This window comes from Palaemon carinicauda, chromosome 33, assembly GCF_036898095.1.
Source record: "Palaemon carinicauda isolate YSFRI2023 chromosome 33, ASM3689809v2, whole genome shotgun sequence".
Taxonomy (NCBI): Eukaryota; Metazoa; Arthropoda; class Malacostraca; order Decapoda; family Palaemonidae; genus Palaemon; species Palaemon carinicauda.
The window spans coordinates 21,573,301-21,587,188 of record NC_090757.1 but is presented as its reverse complement, the minus strand read 5'-3'; the positions used below and the strand labels follow the sequence as shown (position 1 = coordinate 21,587,188).

At 48.0% G+C, this 13,888-nt stretch overlaps 1 protein-coding gene across 1 annotated transcript in view; it reads right to left on the bottom strand.

The window, feature by feature from the left end:
• Elk (Eag-like K[+] channel) overlaps positions 1-13,888 on the bottom strand; it is a 686,579-nt gene that overhangs the window by 9,801 nt on the left and 662,890 nt on the right.

The following is a 13,888-nucleotide window of genomic DNA, read 5'->3' as shown; positions in this document are numbered from 1 at the left end:
TACTGTTAGGAAAAATACAAATTACTCAAAATTTGTGATCATTTCTTCAGAGCTGGAATTAGTCGTTGAAAATGTATATTGAGCAGTTATCCAACTGGTTCAGATGCAAGGCAAGAAGACCCAGGTACAGATGTACTTTATAATACTCCTGCAAAATTGATGTCCCTCTTTTCAAAGTGTATCAAGCAGAAATGGAATGGAAGCAAGTACTTATTGTTTGCCTGGGGAAGGGTGGACGTTGCAACCGCTTTGTGATGAAGCTGTCTGTAGATCCTCACTCCCTCTCAACTGCTTTTAGGGGCATGTCTGTTCGCAGACATCCTGTGCTCTTTGTGTCAATTGTAGCCTACAATGCAGTGGCAGGTATATGGCCTGAAGGGTAAGAAGCTCGCAAGGCATTCGTCAGAGTCAGACTGGATAATAGCCCAAAAACACAATTAGGATGGGTGAGGTTCTAAAGGCTCCTGTGGCCAATCTGATACATGTATGGTGTATAGAATCTAAAATCTTAAATCAGCTTGGGGTATCTGACAAGTATATTTCACACCCATGGCTAATTTTTGAAAAAAATCATAACCTTGTATAACTTTTAAATGAGTTTTGCGGTGTGCCTCCCATGATTTATGGGACAAAACTTTTAAAAGATTCAGAGCCTCTAGACATTTCACTTTTAAGGCTTTCAAGTGAGGAATCATGTCAGCCTGCAATCAAATATTAATCCTAAAAATCTACCTTCACTTACACATGGGATCTGTTCACCTTTGATGTACATATCTGGGTCTGGACATACATCCCAAATATAACAGAAATGGACAACGACAGTTTTGCTTGGCGAAAACTTCAATTCATTCATATCAGCAGCCCACTAAATAATTTTGTCAATTGAGAGTTGTAGTTTTCTACCAACCATTGCCATTCTATCTCCAGCAAATGATATGGAGAGATCATCTATAAATAGTGTTGAGAGATTATCTTTTGGAATGACCAAGGATATGCCATCAATGGCTAATGCAAAGCACACTACCCTGAGGAATTCCTTCTTCCTGACATTTCCTCTCTGACAGTTTCACCCACTAACTTGGAAGAATCTACGTGAAACAAATGCTTGAATGAACAATGGTAGTTCTCCTCTCAATCCCAAATTATGAATGGTTTTACGTATACCAGTATCTCCACTCGTTATCGTATGCCTCTTGAAAGTAAAAAAAAAAAAAAAAAAACTTAAATGGTGCTGTTTGGAAGCAAAGCCAATAGAGGACTAAGTTATATCAACAAGTACGTCGAGTGCATTTTTCTAAATCCACACTGGATAGGTGATAAAATACCTTCCTTCTCCAGGTACCACACCAGTTTTTCATTGACCATATTCTCCATGATCTTAAATAAACAAGATGTCAAAGCAATTAGTTGATAGTTTTCTACTAGAAACTTACTCTTGCCATGTTTTAAAAAGGCTAACACTTGGATTACTATGATCATGCCATATTCTCTTAATAATGCTTAAAATAAACAACTTAGTATTAACAGGTACATGTTTAATCATTGCATATGGAATTCCATCGGGTCCAGGGGCTGTATCATTTCAATTAGCAAGTGCGGAATCAAATTCCTTTAAAGTAAAAGGAGCATATCAAGTTCCTCCTTTTCTGTTGGAAAATTTACCATTTTCCATTCTGCAATGCTCCTATACTGGTTATCAGGAGCTGCTTCACACTTGCATGATACATTAAAGAAGGATCATTCACCTTAAACACTGGTGGTGGGTTGGGGGGTAAATTTGCCTGCTATCTTTTTTACTTTCCTCCACACAGAAGATGGTGGTGTTCTACTGTTGATGGAGGAAACAAAAGATATCAAAGACTGGTACCTAGCTTCTTTCATGGTATGAGGGAACTGTGTTCTTACATTTTTTATCTATTATTAAATTCCCCCTGTATGGTATCTACACAACATAATCAAAGATATCTTTGTAGCTCTGTGCATGGAAGTTAATTCTGAAGACCACCAGGGGATTTGTTGCCGTTTGAATAACCCTGTGGTTTTGGGAATCAAATTGACTCCTGCCATATGGCGAGTTCTGTTAAGTAAGTCTATGGCATCATCAACACTTTCAAACTGATCTGCATTCCCTTCAATTTTGCTTAGCTCAGAAAATCTATCCCAGTACGCCTTGTCAAGGCTCCATATGACAATCTCAGTAAAGAAGTTTTATTGTTGGTCTTTATAATGATTGGTGTGTGATCACAAGCATGCCAATCATTTAACATTCTCCAATCAAAATCGAGAAGGCAGTTAGAGCTTGCAATTGATAGGTCAATGCATGACAAGGTACCTGTCTGGGCATGAAAGTGTGTGTGCTCTCCTGTATTAAGGAGTCCTACATGTGTTCTAGCTCTATACCTGTCTGGGCATGAAAGTGTGTGTGCTCTCCTGTATTAAGGAGTCCTACATGTGTTCTACCTCTATATCTCTATCAATCCAATCTAGAGGTTTGTATATATCTAGATCTTTAGTTACCCTATCACAAGAGCACCCTTGATATTCAAATTATTGATTTTAATATTCATAATGTTACTGATTGCATTAAATAGTTCATCATGATTGTCAAAGGATATCTATGAATCCCATTTGTCATTTTCAAGCCTCATTCTAATTTCTTTGATATTACTATAACATTGAAATGCTTTATACTGCTCATCGTAATCAGTCTCTATTGGAGTTTAGGTGACATGAAGGATTTGGAGTTTCCTTGTGTCTTGTGTAGGTCTGTCACTGGATGGTGAGAAGCCTTGCTTACAATCATGGGAACGTGATGGCTCATCTCGGTACTCGTGCAAGTGGTCCCATGAAGTCACCTGCCCCTACTTCCTAGCATTTCGACACATTAGAAGGTCTCGATACAATAAGGTCTAGTGTCAATGACCGGTCTCGGCAACTGGGAAGATATCGTGATGTGAACTGGTCTTGGCATGTAGGGAGGTGTCTGTGCATGGTGGGATCTCTGTGAGTTAGAAGATCTTGATATGTAGAGCTTAAGCGTTGTGAAGAAGAGCTTGAGCAGTCCTCACAAATGGTGTCTAAATGAGTGGTGTCCGATTGCGTGTTGCCCAGTTTTGAGGTGACTAATCCTGGAGAGGCAAGTCACATGGAGACATGACAAAAAGGTCTGTGACTAGAGGGTTTGATGTCGTCTTCACGCTCACGCTGCTCGTGTGAAAGAAAGCTCTTCAATCGTATGCTCCATGACAGTCAAGTTTTTTCTGAGCTGTCCTTTTCCTAGGAGGTGACCTAGAAGTATCCCAAGAACTCTCATGAGAAGGAATGGGAAGAGGGCACCGTTCATTACTACTAACAGTGCGCATGCTTGATATTGAGCACTGGTAGCACGGACGTGAATGAACACCTGTACTGCATACTGATACACCTTCCCAGGTTGGGTCAGTGTTCAGTAATGCAATGCCTTTATCACGCATATGCAAGGAGAGGTTGGTTAACGTTACACTAGACTTGTCTGTACAGTCTTCTTTCTTCATTGGTGACCATTTCTTCATCAATGCAAAAGGGGTTGAATCCGAAGATTCCACAGCCGAGGGAGATGTTGAAGTTACAGAAGTGGCGGGTGGAAGAAGAACTAAGTTTTTTCTCTCTCACAATAAACTTAAAGGTCGCCAAGGATTTTGGATGAAGGAACGATGATACTGGGGCAGGAGAGTACAGTAATCCCTCACATATCGCGGTCAACGGGGACCGGAACCAAACGTGATAGGGGAAAAACTGCGAAGTAGGTTCCCCCCTATTTTTTTTAATACGTACAGTACATTTTTTTGTGTACATGTATATATATAATAACAAGTGTATATTAACCCTATAAATGCATATGTTTTCATTAGAATATGAAAGAATCATGTAAATAAATATTGCTAATTGAAATTATATATTGTACATAAAATAAAGTACTATACTGTACTGTATAAATACAGTTTGTTCCAACACGAAGTACTTACCTCTTTCTTAGGAGTATCTGGGATCTCCTCCCCATCCGACCAGAGTTTTGTGTAGTTTACCCTAAACCCATTTTCTATGAGGGGCGACCTCAAGCGGAGTGATACGCGCCCTGAGGCTAACCCCGGGTCAGAGAGCATGCTTGCTTGGGTCTCGACCCCCAGTATGTTCTCTGGTCGCGTCGCGATATCATCTCGCCGCTCTCCTTATCCCAGTGTGACTTGTGTGTCCCCTACCCTTTGTGTCCCACACGCTTCCCACGTGGTCCCTTTGTGCTTTCTCTGTGTGCGCTTGTGTCTCGTAGTGCTTCTCCTTCATCATGGAGCATCCTCGCCGTTGTCCTGGGCCTATGGCCGGCAAATCCTGTGGAGCGTTCCTTTCGAAACCAGAAGTGGACCCGGGGCAGCGTGTGTTCCCCTTCCGACACGTGTCCGGAGTGCGAGTCGTGGAACGAGGTGCAGTGGGTGCGGTATAGCACCAAGAAGAAGGCGGCGGCGAAGAAGTCGCCTAAGAAGACCAACGTCCCTTCCCCCCTTGCTTCGACGAGCGCCTCGGCGGTCCGAGCTTCTCTTCCAGCCTCCCCTACCCAGAGTAGGGGACGAGGTAAGTCCGTTGCGGGTAAGAGGCCCGCAGCCCTTCCCCAGGAGTCTGATCTTCCTGACAGTGAGGTTGTGGCGTCTTTTCAGGCGAGTGAGGGGCCTGAGGGAGGGGCGGGAGTGTTTTCGGGAGATGGTGACCTGGTGCCTGCTGGTCACGTCTCCTCTGATGACCCCATGTGGAGTAATAATGCTACTAATTTCTCCCCAGCCTCTTGGGCGTGCATTTCAGGTGGTTCAGTAGCCGAGGGCGACGTCGAGAAGGAGCATTCCCTGCCGTCGGACCCCACTGCTTGGGTTCCCCATAATACGCCCTTCAGGTCCCTGATGAGGATGGAGGATGACTTCGGGACCTGGGCTCCCACGGGACAGCCTCCTCGCTCCTCCCCCAGCGCTGTCGGCTGTCTTCCCAGAGGTTTTTCTGCTGGAGTCGTCGTCCACGGAGCGTTGCAGGAATCCTCCTACATCACCGCAGGAGCCGAGGCCTTCGAGAAGGGCCTATAAGTCGTAGGTCTCATCGATGGAGGATCCTTCCTGCTCTTCGGAGGATGAGGCGCTGAGGAACCTCAGGACCCGAAAAGGGAAGTCCCGCAGGAAATTGTCGCATTCCCGCTCCCCCTCGAGGTCGTGTCACGAGTCGGCGCCCAAGATCCCCCAAGAACAACGAATGGGTGATGGTTCACCGAGACAGACTTCTGGAACTAGCTGCGGCACTGGGCCCCTCAGGTTGGTGTCCGAGGGCAGCCTCCCCGGATATATACTCCTCCCGCAGCAGCGGCACCCGACGGAGGGATTCCTCATGGCAGGTTCCAGTTGACAGGCATAAGACCGCGAAGGTTCCGACTCCATCCGCCCAGCGGAGAGAGTCGCCCCTTCGGTCTGGCAGCCGAGTCCTAACCTCCAAGGGCAACCTAACTAGGCACGTGTGCAGCCCTCGGCCTTCCTCAACGAGCAGGCCCGTAGATTCGAAGTCCTCCAGGAGAGACGTTAGGGCCAGGATGGAGGCCCCCGTTCCGACGGAGATGCCCGTCCTTCGTCGGGAGCCCCCGCGGGAGCGTCGGTCCAGGACTCCCCCACGTGCAAGGTCCTCCGTCGGGGTACCCTCGTCACTTGCACCAGCACCCCTGTCGAAGGAGCTCGACGACCATGGAGAGGGGTCAGCAGCGGAGGTATCGGCCTATCGGAGGGTGATAGGCCTCATCAAAGTCACCACAGGCTGGACATACCGGAACCCTCTTCCGAAGATGCTTGGCGTTCCAGCCTAAATAGAATAGTGGACACCCCAGTCCAGCAGCGACCCTCCTTGGCCCTTCCTCTGGCGAGGGACGTTCATTTGGGTAAAGCTGACATGGACAGGATAGTGGCCAATCACACGCTAGCGCCCAAGAGCCAGAGCTCCTCCAAGCTGCTCCAGGGCCTGAAGTCCCAGAGCAGGTTCTACCTCCCAGAGGGACAGCGAGCGGGCGCCTGTGCTCTGGAGCCGGCACTCACCGTACTAGGGCAAGGAGCCTCAGAAGAATGGGCGTCCACAGCTCTGATCTGCTTCTCTCCTTCGGAGACGGTCATGATGGAGGAGATGTCGAAGGACCTTGTCAACGTCTCCTCCTGGTTAGACTGGTGGGCCGCCACCCTGGTGGGGGTTCAGGCTTCATACGACCTGTCAGTTCCGGAGACCCAGGCCTTACTCAAGGAACTCATCAGCTCAGGAGGCAAGGCCCTAAAATTCTTGTCTTACCAGTCGTTAGCCATGTCCGCCAACTGGGTCCTACGAAGGAGGGACACTGTTCTGAGCAAGATATCCAGGAGGCTGCCGGACAGAGAGGCCAGATCTCTGAGGAACCTGACCCTGTGGGACGACTCAATCTTTCCCCCGAAGGCAGCGGAGGAGGCGATGGAGAGAATTCGGAGGATGAAGGAGCCGTTTAGAAGACCCTCCGTCGACTCGCCTCGCCCTCCTCGGCCCGCTCCTAACCACCCTAGCAGAGCCAACTCGGCGACAACATGGTCCCAGTCGCCTCAGCCCTCCCGTAGGGGATCAGCCCCGAATCAAGCCACCTATAGACCGTCCTTCTCCGCTTCCAGAAGAGGTTGTTTAGACCGCTCGTTGAGGAGGAGATAGGGAGGGAGGCCCCTACTCCTGCCGGAGCCTCAGATGGGGGGATGCCTCAAACTTTTTTGGCAAGCATGGGAAAAACACGGAGCAGACCCGTGGACAGTGACAGTTCTGAAAGAAGGCTACTGATTGCCCTTCCTAGCGGACTCTCCTCCTCTGATACCAGATCAGCAGGCGGAATGGCTAGCCCCCAAGGATCCCTTGAAACGGACAGCTCTGCAGGGAGAGGTCTCAGCGATGTTGGCGAAAGGGGCAATGGAACCTGTTCGGGACCCAGGTCCGGGGTTCTACAGCAGGCTGTTCCTGGTGGAGAAGGCAACAAGAGGATGGAGACCGGTCATAGACCTCTCAGCCCTCAACAAGTTCGTCTGCAAGACGGACTTCAAAATGGACACTCCAAAATCAGTATTGGCGTCCCTGAGAGAAGGGGACTTCATGATGTCAGTAGATCTCAAGGATGCCTACTTCCAGATCCCGGTTCATCCCTCCAGCAGGAAGTACCTATGGGTGAAATGGGAGAACCAGACGTTGCAGTTCAAAACCCTCTGCTTCGGGCTGTCCACTGCCCCCCAAGTCTTCACGAGTGTCTTCACAACGGTCTCAGTCTGGGCACACGAACAAGGCATCCGCCTGATTCGTTACCTGGACGATTGGTTGCTACTTTGAGCCTCAGAGGAAGTACTGAAGGAGCAAGGCGCGAGGTTACTGCAGTTCTGCAACGTTCTGGGGATCACCATCAACCTAAAGAAGTCTCAACTGATTCCCTCCACCAGGACGACCTACCTCGGGATGATTCTGGACTCCCGGTTAGTGAAAGCCTTCCCTTCCGCGGACAGACTGGACAACTTAGACCACGTCCTCCGCCTCTTCCTGACGGACCAACCCAGGAGGGCAAAGGACTGGCAGAGACTAATAGGTCACCTTGTGTCTCTGGAGAAACTGGTCCCCCAGGGCAGGCTAAGGCTCAGGGAGGTCCAATGGAACCTGAAGGAGAACTGGATCCAAACGGATTCCCCCCACAGAGTGGTCCCGGTGTTTCCGAACACGAAACGGGTCCTGGAATGGTGGAGCTGCAGGACGAACACCCTCAAAGGGATGCCCCTTTGCAGCCGACCCTCCGGAGATGCTCCTGTTCACGGACACGTCGAAGGAAGGGTGGGGTGCTCATCTCTTAGGGAAATCAGCAAGAGGAAACTGGACAGCCCTAGAGAAGTCCCAGCACATCAACGTTCTAGAGTTGAGGGCAGTACAAGAGCGTGCCTGGAGTTTGTACACCTACTCCGGGGAAACACCGTAGCGTTGATGTGCGACAACCCCACGGTAGTAGCTTACAAAAAGAAGCAGGGAGGCCTACGGTCGAAGGAGCTGTGCGCCCTCACCTTACAACTTCTGGAATGGGCCGAGGTGGAACAGATAAGAATATCAGCAAGGTTCATCCCAGGGAAAAGGAACGTCCTCGCCGATGGCCTCAGCAGGATGGGGCAAGTGGTGGGATCCGAATGGTCCCTATACCCGGAAGTAGCCAGGTCCGTCATTCAGAAATGGAGTTCACCAGTGATGGACCTCTTCGCAACAAGGCTGAACACGCAGCTCCCCGTGTTCTGTTCTCCTGTTCCAGACCCAAAAGCGGCGTTCGAAGACGTCTTCTTCCAACATCCGTGGGACAATCTCGACGTGTACGCTTTTCCCGCTTTCGGGATGCTCAGGCAGGTCCTCAACAGGGTGAGAAAGACAAGCAACCTACAGATGACTTTGGTAGCGCCCTGGTGGCCGGAGAGAGAGTGGTTCGTGGACCTAAGGGAGCTAACACAACAGCCGCCCTGGCCCCTTCCGGACAGGCCAGATCTTCTCCGACAACCACACTTCCAAAGGTTCCACAAAAATCCACGGTCCCTTCGCCTTCACGCGTGGAGGTTATCGAGCGTCTCTTGAGGAGGGAAGGCTATTCGTCGAGTACAGCAACGAGGATGTCGGGTTACCTGAGACGGTCATCGACAGCTGTATACCAGGCTAAGTGGGCCACCTTTACCAAATGGTGCGCCACTAGGAACATTAAGCCCCTAAAGGTCTCCATTCCGCAGGTAGCGGACTTCCTAGTTTACCTCAGGGACATGGTCAACATGTCCATTCCAGCCATCAAGGGAGTCCGCGTGGCCTTGGGCCAAGTTTTTCTCCTGAAGGGCATAGACCTGGGTAACTCCAGACATATCACAATCCTCATTAAGAGCTTTGAGCAATCATGCCCCCCGCAAGCTGTGAAGGTGCCACAATAGGATGTGGCAAGGGTCCTGAATATGTTATCCGAGCCTCCGTTCGAGCCCTTGAAGGACATCGTGGACAAGGACCTCACTCTCAAGACAGTTTTCTTGCTGGCGTTAGCTTCAGCTAAACGGGTAAGCGAGATTCATGGTCTGTCCTACGAAGTTGCTCACTCGAAAGGTTGGCGAGAGGTTACATTCAAGTTCGTTCCTTCCTTCGTAGTTAAAGACCCAGAACCCTGCCGTATGGGACCCCAGGTTTGAGGGCTTCTCTATTCCAGCAATCCCCCGGTCAGACAACGTGAAGGATTTGCGCCCATGTCCCGTCAGGGCAGTGAGGAAGTACTTGGAAAGAACAGCAAAACTCCGGCCCGGGATCAAGTCTCTTTTTGTTTCCACTGGCCTCGTGAAGAAGCCAGTCTCGAAGAATACCATCTCCTTCTGGTTATGACAGGTCATCATCAGGGCCTACAGTATGGTGGGAAACCCAAGCCCCATGACGTTAGGGGCCCGAGTACTACGTTGGCCTTAGAGAAAAATATGGCAGTGGGCCAGATCCTAACGGCAGGCACCTGGACCAACCAGTCTACCTTCACAGCTCACTATTTGAAGGACTATTCAAGAAGATCCCTGGACGGGTTCTCGATAGGTACCGTCGTTTCAGCGTTCCAAACGGTTTAAAGGCATAGCCTCAGTGATAACCGCGGGTAACAAGCACAAGAGTTCCTTAAATCCCCTTGTACTTCCTTTCCCCTTTTTCCGCTTCAAGTGAGCTCTGTGAGGGCCCTGAGCCAGAGACGAGTACCTCATCAAGAGGAAGACAGGTCCCCTAACTTTTCTCGCACAGGTGAGTTTCTTAGACACTAAGATGGGTTTTTTTGTTGTTTCCTCTCATTCATTTTCTATGGGGTCAACACGACCTAGCCACTTTCTAGGTCTCTGGAGTTTCCTCAGCATGGTCTTAAGAACTTTTTAGGGCCACGCCCACCTCCTAAAGTATAAGTCTCCTAAGAAAGTAGTTCGAGGTAAGTACTTCGTGCTGGAACAAATCACAAATTTTAAGTAATTTGTATTTTTCCTAACAGTACAGTACTTACCTCGAACTACTTTCGGGTAATGGCCCACCCTGCCTTCCCCGAGTGTCCCCTGGTTTTCTTAGAGACCTTAGCAACCAAGAACTTACTGGAGGTCGAGACCTAAACAAGCATGCTCTCTGACCCGGGGTTAGCCTCAGGGCGCGTATCACTCCGCCTGAGGTCGCCCCTCATAGAAAATGGGTTTAGGGTAAACTACACAAAACTCTGGTTGGATGGGAGGAGATCCCAGATACTCTTAAGAAAGTAGTTTGAGGTAAGTACTGTTAGGAAAAATACAAATTACTTAAAATTTGTGATATTTAATACAATATGTATACAGTATGTACATTTACATTTATACATAAATAATGTAAGTGTACCTGTACATACATATGTAGATATAAATAGTGTGTGTATATAGATATGTTTTTAGAACTCCTTTATTCTTATAACAAGATACGTAACTCACCTCTAACAATGATGATAAAACACCTGTGCAGTATGATGGAGGTGAAGAAGATGAAGATGATTTACTGCACAGGTTAATGAGAGCTTTACTGCTCCCCAGGCGACGCCTTATCGTCAGTTGATAGAGGCGGTGGATCGTCGTCGACAGCTTTCGATAGAGCTGGAGAAACTGCAGGAGGTAGCGAAGTGGTTCGGTGGGAAGCCGGAGAGGCAGCAAGAATAGTATCTGATGCTTCCGCAGAAGGTTTTTGGCGCACTAAGAACATCGTGATGGGAAGTTGTTGACGTTTTTTCGTCTGAGCAAAGATGTTCTTGTACAATGCCATTACAACTTCAATACGGTTACTAAATTCGATGGCTCTGACCATGTTATCATCGATTTCCTGAGCCCTTTGTTGCAGAGCTCATGCAGGTTGTCCAAAGTAAGGCCATGTTTTTCAACTTCGTCGTCGTCGCCGACGTTGGCTGCCTCTTCTTCTTCCTCACTCGCTGATCTTGTTATTTCGACAAGGTCCTCGTTGGTTAGGGGCTCTGAATGGCACTCGATCAGTGAGTTGACGTCTTCCGTCGTCATGTCAGAGAAACCTTCGTTGGCTAATAACTGTGCCAACCTCACAGCCTTATCTACGGCGGAGGGGTGAACTTCGTCTGGCGTAAATCCCTTACAGTCATGAACAATGCCTGGCCACAATTTTCTCCAACTTGCATTCAGTGTTTGCTCTTTCATCTCATTTAGAGCTTTCTGAATGTTGGCCAGGCACGTCGCAGTGTTGTACTCCCGCCAATATCTTTGGAGGCTGAAGTCCTCGTTGCCTTCGTCGATGGAGGATATGAGGCCCTCCATCGTAGACCTCGTGTAGAGGGCCTTGAAGGCCCGAATGACCCCCTGATCCATTGGTTGTATGAGGGAAGTGGTGTTAGGGGGCAGGAACTCCACTTGGACCCTGTCGTAATGGAGGTCCATTGCATGTCCTCTGGCACAGTCCATCAAGGGGAGGACCTTAAAGGCAGCCCATTCTCCGTGAGGTACGGCTTCGCCCGAGGGATAAAGCAGTCCACGAACCAGTTGAGCTTTGGTTATCCATGCCTTTTTATTACTTATCCAGTAGACGGGCAGCAAGGCTTTGTTTTTGTTTTTCAAAGCCCAAGGATTCAAGGACTTGTAAATTAAGCCGGACTTAAGCATGAAGCCCGAGGCATTCCCGCACATGAGGAGAGTGACGCGATCTTTGTGGGCTTTGAACTCTGGCTTCTTCACTTCGTCCTTGTTAAAGAACATCCGGGACGGCATCCTCTTCCAGAAGAACCCAGTTTTATCCATATTGAATACCTTATCCAGGAGATAGCCGCCTTCTTTAATTAATTTTAGGGACTCTTCCACAACGTAACGAAGAGCTGCCTCTTGGTCTGCCGAGGCGGCCTCCCCACACAAAGGAACGTTGCGAAGACAAACCTCCTCTTGAATTTCTCCAACCTGCCCATGCTGACAACAAAACCAAGATTTTCTCGTCGTCATCATCTTCATCGTCTTCATTCGATTATCCTTCAGGAACAAGGCTATAATACAGGGTTTTGGCTTTGGTTCGAATCATGTTGGTATCGAGACTGACCTTCTTTTCCCGCCAATCCGATATCTACATTGATAACGCATTCTCCATTTGCACAATCGTCTTATTACGAGGAGTCACAATGCGTCTAGTGTCCTTGGAGAACTTTATTGAGGCAGTTTTACGTATTTTCATTTCATCTTTTTTTATGTAGCGAACCGTCGATTCATTCACTCCGTAAATGCGGGCAACAGACGCATAACTACTGCCTGCCTTAAGCATGTCCAATACTTTCATTTTCTCGTTCACCGTCATCATTTTTCTCTTCTTCTTGGGTTTACTAGAGGATGTAGAGGGTAGAGGACATTTAGGAGCCATTTTCAAGGGAGTCACAAGCACTAGTTTGCACTAAAAGAGCACAAGAAAACAGCTAAAAGTTCCACGCGGCAAGACTAAGTAACATGAGCGAGAGAGAACAATGAATGCGGTCTCCCTTCGCAAGGTGCACGGCAGACAGAGAGATGCTGGGTAAAGCATCTCGGGGGCTCAGCCAATCAGCTTGCGAGATTCTGGAGCCGAGATGGCCAGCGAATCAGAGAGGTGGATTTTGAGTTGCGCGCCATCTCCTTGTTGATACCTGATGTTCTAATATACTCTCCCGGCCTTCTGCTAGTGCTCGCATAATTTTCGCACCATTTTTTCTAATTTCTGATGAATATTTTTGAAAAGCCATGATGCACTGAGGGTGCGAAACTTGAGCCGCGAAATGGCGAGGGATTACTGTATACAGGTTCCTCTCTAACAGCAGGCAAGTACCCTACGATGGTTGTCACGATGAACACCACCTCCATTAGTTGATGAGTAGGACATAGCAAGGGAAGTTTTTGAGGTCCTCGCATCAGCCAACAGCTGCAGAAACTTCTTCACAGATGGAACAACAGCAATTCCCTGGTAAGACCACAACTCCACAGGTCTTAGTCCTCACACACGTTGGTCATTTCAACAGAAGGCAAACTTTGAAGGAAAGGCAGAGAAATATTTTTATTAATAGAAGTCAATACTTCTGCTTTTCCTTTAGCAGGCCCAGAGTGAAAGCTAGTCTCCTTCCAAATTCCTCCAGAGGACCTAGTCATAGAGGAATCTGATGATGGCACAGTAGATGGAAAAGGTAAAGGTTAGATTCTTTTCAGCAACTAGTTGGGCATTGCCAAATCCAAAGCAAAAAATCCCTCTTAGCCTCCTTCTTCGTGTCAAACTCTACCCACTGCAGAGGATGCCTCGACTTGCACTCATCACATGAGATGACTGCGAATAGTCATGCCCCCTGCAAAAAGTATTAAGATGATGAGTATCCATAGACAGTTTATTCATTAACCTGCCACAATTACAGCTAGACTTACAAGGATAAATCTAAATGTCCACACTTGGAGTCTCGATACCACCAAGCAAATTTGGTAAGAAAAAGCAAAAGATTATGACAACCAGAAAATTAGGAAGGAGGAATACGTTTATACAATCTTGCAGCCGAAATCGAAGCAAGTGGTCCGCTGATGGGGCTTACCCTACACCCACCAGCAACTACTACCACATTAAAAATGTTTTCATGGCCGTTCTGGCTTTGCTGGAATCATATTCCTATTAAAAGTCGAGGGTTTGTATTCGTGTAGGAACAAATACTAGTACTGTACTGTATCAGTCTTTGTCATTTCTGATGTCACAAAGGCATTAATTTTAAAGTACATAGTACCTGTATACTATTTGAATATACTTAATAGATAATGTTTTAAGCAAATAAACATTCAAATGCACTTTACAGTATGCATCTGTA